The sequence below is a fragment of the Amphimedon queenslandica genome, unplaced genomic scaffold, assembly GCF_000090795.2.
Source record: "Amphimedon queenslandica unplaced genomic scaffold, v1.1 AMPQUscaffold_12153, whole genome shotgun sequence".
Lineage (NCBI taxonomy): Eukaryota > Metazoa > Porifera > Demospongiae > Haplosclerida > Niphatidae > Amphimedon > Amphimedon queenslandica.
This window is the reverse complement of record NW_003547608.1, coordinates 2,339-9,779: the sequence shown is the minus strand read 5'-3', so window position 1 is coordinate 9,779 and position 7,441 is coordinate 2,339. Positions and strand designations below refer to the sequence as shown.

Here is a 7,441-nt window from a genome sequence, read left to right as displayed (position 1 = left end):
CGAATTTATGCCGTCTGCCATCTTGTACCGTATTGATTTGATTTTCGCGAAAGTAATTTTCGCGAATCTTTAAAAAAATCGCGAAATCCGCGAAATTTATAGCCCTCGAAAAAAAGGCGCCCTACGGTATTTACATCTATGTCTCTTGTGATGTCATGTTTGAGCCACACCCACCAACAGGAAGTAGCATGGCAGGAAGCAAAAATAAGCATCTTTGAGAGCTCATATCTCAGTGAATAATTTTTTTTGGACAGTAAAACTGAATATAGTCGGTTTCAGTTGAGTTTTACAGGAAGTTTTCATCATCAAAACGTCACATGTAGCCCTGCCCACACAAGTAAATAAAATGGCTGAAACTACAATGTGCTCTCTTTTTCTTCCTCTAACTCCTTGAGTCTCTTGTTTTGGGCAATATTTCCTCTACATATTACCTGCAGGATCTTTGTCCTTGTTATCACTTCAAAAAGAGGCAAGAAATGCAAGATTACAAGGGATTTTCGGAGCGGTAAAAAGTGACAGCAGTTATGAAGGATTGGAGAGGTAAAGCAGACAAGCTGAGGCTTCTTTCTGAAGTGCAAGACCTTCTAGTGAATAATCCCTTAGTCTGGGGTGTTCCTTTTGCTTTCTATTATTTTTAAACAAATAAAACATGATTGTTAACAAATGTAATGAGATGCAAATTATATTCACGAGCATAACACGCAATGCAACATCATGGCGGCTTCTTTAATGAAGACTGGAAGAACTCGTTGAGAACCTTCCAGAGTACCCAGAGACTCCAAAATCAATCCAGATATGCGGAAGAACCCGTTATGCAACCATGCCAAGTTTTTAAGTTGCTAGCATTAATAACAAAAAAGTTAAAAGAATGTTTCACCTGTCAAACTCAACTGAAACCGACTATACACATCATTAGTATGGTCGGGCAATCATGATAAGACCATAAAATAAATACTCTAAAAAATCACTGCAGTTACTGTATAGCAGGTTTATTTTGAGGATAACAAATTTCACAGATTTTTGAAGATTTGCAAAATTAAATTCCTTGAAAATTAATTTAATATGATATAAAATGGCAGAAAAGTGGCAATTTGCAAAAATTAATTCTGTGAACCTCCGGATACAGGCCATTTGTGAAAATTATTATCCTTGAGTTAAACCCGCTATAAGCATATAAGCATATTGTTACTGGCGAGTTAAGGGTACAAAACAAAAGCAAAATTTGGGTCTACTTTTTGCTTAGAAATCACAACCATACAATATTTCCTATTAGAAGATGTCTCAAGACCTCAGTTATAACATTGGTTAATGTCTTTTGAACACCAATAGATGGTTCATAAAATTGACTTTTAGAAAAGGGTACAAAACAAAATCGGCAGTTTGGACAACTTGACAGTGGGAGTTTAAGATAGGATTTCATTCGGGCCATTAGTGCAGTCCTTCTGAACCAGGTATCAATGGATAGATATGATCTTGATCTTTGCAGCTGACCTAGAACTGTGGCTGTACTCCGTATCAGACACGAATTATAAGCCGAGAGCTCCAGTGATGGTCCTCCATTTTCTTAGTTTCCCGGTAAGAAAAACGTCAAACGACAACTTGCATACGTCGCTAGGCAACGCATGACATGCCCATAAATTTTACGGTGGTTTCCTATCCCTTTCATTAGTCCATAGATAATAGAGTAAATGAAAGGGATTGGCAACGGAAGCGTGGGCGTGGGCAAACCTCCATTCATTTGTATTGTTGCTAAGAGGGTTGGGATTTTTTGACCGATTTTGGAGTAAAAAACCGGGATTTTCTTGCTTTATTCTTGAATAACTCCAAGAGAATACAATTCATGCAAACAAAACTCACACACAGTACTAACCAATGTTTATGCTTTTTATTAATATTTTTTGTTCAGTAAATCAATGCATGCGTTAGTAGCCGCGTCACTCTTTAACTAGAAAAACCATCTTTTCCCCCTCTGAGAGACTCATTTTGTTCTTGAGCTACGAATAAGTATAACCATTTTAAAGAGCTTAAAATCTCCTATGGAATGAGCTAACTTGCATATTGATACAATGAAGCTTGAGTGTTTTATGAACGATAAAGTGTTTCAAAAACAGGCGACTTTGTGTACCTCTAACTGGTTGCAAAATGGCTTTTTGGAGATAAAAACCTTGCTACAGGTAGCTCTAAAAATTCTATGTGGAATAGGCTATATACCAAAAGCAAGCGCTATCCTGGAGCAGCACAAATTTCCTTCGAAATCCTGCCAGAGCAACTTCACCAATGGAGGAGATGGGAAATCAATCAAAACATTGATGGTTGTCACGTGGTAACCCAACCCACATTTCCTGTTGCTACGCCCGTTGCTAATCCCTTTCATTTACTCTATTATCTATGCTATAAGGTACACTTTAAAATAACCACAGAATGAAAAAAGAATGAAAACAAGTAAATAAAAACATTAAAAATAAAAAAAGTAGTAGAATTGAATTGGAAAAAAGTAAAGAAACAAGATACATGTAGGTACTTGCAAACTGGTGTGGTAAGAAATCCTAATTGCATGAAAGACATGGCTTCATAGTTATCATGTAGTAGTCTGTATAGATAATTACAATGCTTTTGGGTAATATTCTTCATGCAGTGGTGTAGGACTTCTTACCACACCCGTTTGCAAGTACCTATCTTGTTTCTTTACTTTTTTTTCAATTCAATCCTACTACTTTTCCATTTTCAATGTCTTTTATTTATCATTATTTAGTAATCAATTAGTACTCAGCACCATCAGGTCAGCGTTTCCCATATCTTTCTGAGAATTTCTTAGTCAGACATCAATAAAACAGTTAACACATGGGGTTTGGCCCTCATGCAATATTTTTAGCAACTTAATTGACCTCAAGCTCGTGCTGATAGCACATGCCACCCCATGTATCAACTATTACAAATTAATTATAACGTTTTAGGTATGTATCAACATCAGGAATTCGGCATATTAAGTAAAAGCAGTTAGTAAATGGTGTATGCAATGCATATAGGATGTGCATTATAGGTTACAGGTGCATGGCTGTGGCATTTGACTTACTTAAATCCTATTAATAGTAATTCCAGAAAATATTTCTTATAAAATTAAATTTCACATTTGACCTGATCAACTTACGTCCTGGAAAATTTAAATAACACAAATGAGTAAAGTGTCACAATGGTGTCATAGATGAAAAAAATTAAAATACTCATTCACATTTGATGTGACTTACTCTCTAAAAGATTGTGAATAACATAGTTTAGTAAAGTGTCACAATGGCATCATAAAAGAAAAGATTAAAATTACACATTCACATGTGATGTGACTTACTTGCTAAAAGATTGTGAATAACAAGTTTATAGGAAAGTACCACAATATAGTATAGAGGAAAAGACTAAAATTACACATTCACATGTGATGTAACTTACTCTCTGAAAGATTGTGAATAACACAGTTTAGTAAAGTATCACAATGGTATAATAGAAGAAAGGAATAAAATTACACATTCACATTCGATGTGACTTACTAGCTGACAGATTGTGAACAAAAAGTTTATTAAAATATCACAATGGTATCATAGAAGAAAAGAATAAAATTACACATTCTTATGTGACATGACTTACTGGCTGAAGGGTTGTGAATATAACAACAGTTTAATACAGTATCGCAACAGTATCATAAAATAAAAGACTAAAATTACACATTCGCATGTGATGTGACTTACTTGCTAAAGATTGTGAATAACAAGTTTATAGGAAAGTACCACAATATAGTATAGAGGAAAAGACTAAAATTACACATTCACATTTGATGTGACTTACACTCTGAAAAATTGTGAATAACATAGTTTAGTAAAGTATCACAATGGTATCATAGAAGAAAAGACTAAAATTACACATTCGCATGTGATATGACTTACTTGCTAAAAGATTGTGAATAACAAGTTTATAGTAAAGTACCACAATGGTATCATAGAAGAAAAGACTAAAATTACACATATGCATGTGATGTGACTTACTTGCTAAAAGATTGTGAATAACAAGTTTATAGTAAAGTACCACAATGGTATCATAGAAGAAAAGAATAACATTACATGTTTACAGGTACTGTAACTTACTCTCTGAAGGAGAATAACAGTTTAGTAAAGTATCACGATGGTGTTATACACGTGCATGTAAAAGAAAAAAATAAAATTACACATTCACATGTGATGTGACTTACTCTCTGTTTGGTAAAGTATTACAATGGTGTCATAGAAGAAAAGAATAAAATTCACATTCACATGAATGTGACATGACTTACTCTCTAAAAGATTGTGAATAACACAGTTTAGTAAAGTATTACAATGGTATCATAGAAAAAAGAATAAAATTACACATTCACATGTGACGTGACTTACTGACTGAAAGATTGTGAATAACACAGTTTAGTAAAGTATCACAATCATGGTATCATAGAAGAAAAGAATAGAATTACACATTCACATGTGACGTGACTTACTGACTGAAAGATTGTGAATAACACAGTTTAGTAAAGTATCACAATGGTATCATAGAAGAAAAGAATAAAACTACACATTCACATGTGACGTGACTTACTAGCTGAAAGATTGTGAATAACACAGTTTAGTAAAGTATCACAATGGTATCATAGAAGAAAAGAATAAAATTACACATTCCCATGTGATGTGACTTACCTCCTAAAAGATTGTAAATAACACAGTTTAGTAAAGTATCACAATGGTATCATAGAAGAAAATGAATAAAATTACACATTCACATGTGACATGACTTACTGCCTGAAAGATTGTGAATAATACAGTTTAGCAATGGTATCATAGAAGAAAATAATAAAAATACACATTCACATATCATGTGACTTACAAGCTGAAAAATTGTGAATATTTTAGTAAATTATCAATTATCACAATGGTATCATAGAAGAAAAAAATAAAATTACACATTCATAAGTGACGTGACTTACACTCTGAAAGGTTGACAGTTTAGCAACATATTACAATGGTATCATAGAAGAAAAGAATAAAATTACATATTCACATGTGACATGACTTACGAACTGAAAAATTGTGAATAACGCAGATTAGTAAAGTATCACAATGGTACCATATAAGAAAAATAGAAATATACATTCACATGTGATGTGACTTACATTCTGAAAGATTATGAATAACGCAGTTTAGTAAAGAATCACAATGGTATCATCATAAGAAAGAATAAAATTACACATTCACATATCATGTGACTTACAAGCTGAAAAATTGTGAATATTTTAGTAAATTATCACAATGGTATCACAGAAGAAAAGAGTAAAATTATACATTCACATGTGATGCGACTTACTGGCTAAAAGATTTTGAATAATGCAGTTTAGTAAAGAATCACAATGATATCATAAAGAAAAGAATAATTACACATTCAAATGTGACGTGACTTACTGGCTGAAAGATTTTGAATAACACAGTTTAGTAAAGTATCACAATGGTATCATTATAAGAAAAGAATAAAATTACACATTCACATATCATGTGACTTACAAGCTGAAAAATTGTGAATATTTTAGTAAATTATCACAATGGTATATCATAGAAGAAAAGAATAAAATTACACATTCATAAGTGACGTGACTTACACTCTGAAATGTTGACAGTTTAGTAACATACCACAATGGTATCATAAAAGAAAAGAATAAAATTACACATTTACATGTGACATGACTTACGAACTGAAAAATTGTGAATAACGTAGTTTAGTAAAGTATCACAATGGTATCATAGAAGGAAAGAATAAAATTACACACTCACATGTGGTGTGACTTACACTCTGAAAGATTGTGAATAACACAGTTTAGTAAAGTATTACAATGGTACATGTATGAAAAGAATAAAATTACACATTCACATGTGATGTGACTTACTCTCTGAAAGATTATGAATAACACAGTTTAGTAAAGTATCACAATGGTATCATAGAAGAAAAGAATAATATTACACATTCACATGTGACGTGACTTACTGCCGTCATATGAGAATATTATAAACCTGTGATAGAAAATAAAAAGAAAATAATGAAAGCTCATTTGCCGGCTTAAATTGCATATCAAAAATCATAAAATGGGGAAAATAATGATTAATCTAGTTGACTGCATATTGTCTATGTAGATCAATTCAGTTTGATTGTAATTTTATTGCTAAGTATATATCAATTTGTTCTATATGGTATTAAGAAATCACTTAATAATTAACATCATGTGAGCCTTATCATGATGTATAATAAGGCTCACAAAATTATAAATGATGTTGCTAAGGAATTTTAGTTCTCCATAATGTTGCCTATGATTCTTTGCTGTCAACTAGGTGTGGTTGTAGCCAAGGAATATAAAATATTTAAATAGCTGAAACTTCTTCTGGTATCATAGTATATGGTTGGGAAATTTAATGAGAATAGAGAAACAAGAATATGACACAGGTCATTCCAATTAAATTCATAGTTTCCTGCGCATACCATATAGCTCCAAATTTTCGTCGGTCAAAATTTTTGTCAAATTCGTCAGGTACTTTTGCTTGACGAAATTTTTAACCGACAAAATTTTTGTTCCACGTGGGTAGTATGCGGATTAATAGCAAAAATGACGAAAATTTTTATTGACAAAAATTAATTTTAACAAGAAATGAAGATTTTAACGAAATTTTTGACTGACGAAAATTTGGAGCTATACGGTATCATAGATATTAGAGTATAAAGGGATTGGTAACTGCGTAGGCGGTAGTTATCACCGTATAGATTCTAATTTTCCACATTCAATAATTACAATGCAAAAGTCAAAGGAGAAGAGCCAAATTTCGCCAGAGAATGACAGGTTTATAGGATTTCAAAAGAACATATCAATATCATTACTAGCCAGTTCACTAAAGCAATATGCTACCTGTTGCATGTGTTTCTTTCCTAGCTTAAATATTTACTGTTTCGGAGAAAAAGGTACAGAAACTTTGTCACTTTTACAACACAAATTTGAGTTTCTGGAGAAGATGTATGAACTACAAGTCTGAGAATACCCTAGTTACACGCAACTCAAAGCGCTTGATTGTTCTATGCTTGCTACTTTGTTGTAAAACAAGAGACATTTTAGTAAAAGGTACAGAACATCAGAAAAGAGGTCCCGCTTGACACCCGCTGTTAGTAATAAATGAAACAGTTTGTTACTTTTGAGTAACTGTATGAAATTTGGATTGATAAATATAGAAGTTATAAGGTATTTTATGCATATTTTTGTTGATTTTTTGCAACTACTGGGACTAAGTTATGAACAGAGAAAAGTGGACCTCTCCCGTTGCTAAGGAGAAACTAGGATGCAGGAAGTGATAACTTCGCCCTCCATTGGTTCATACAGGCCGCCCACGCAGTTTCCAAT

General features: G+C 32.7%; 1 protein-coding gene across 1 annotated transcript in view; it reads right to left on the bottom strand.

Moving 5' to 3' along the window:
* Window positions 1-3,098, bottom strand: part of LOC109588335 (uncharacterized) — a 7,724-nt gene extending 4,626 nt beyond the window's left edge. The window contains exon 1 of the mRNA XM_020004511.1: window positions 3,074-3,098. The gene's annotated coding sequence lies outside the window, so the exon portion shown is untranslated. The remainder of the gene's footprint in view (window positions 1-3,073) is intronic.
* Window positions 3,099-7,441: the final 4,343 nt, after the last annotated feature.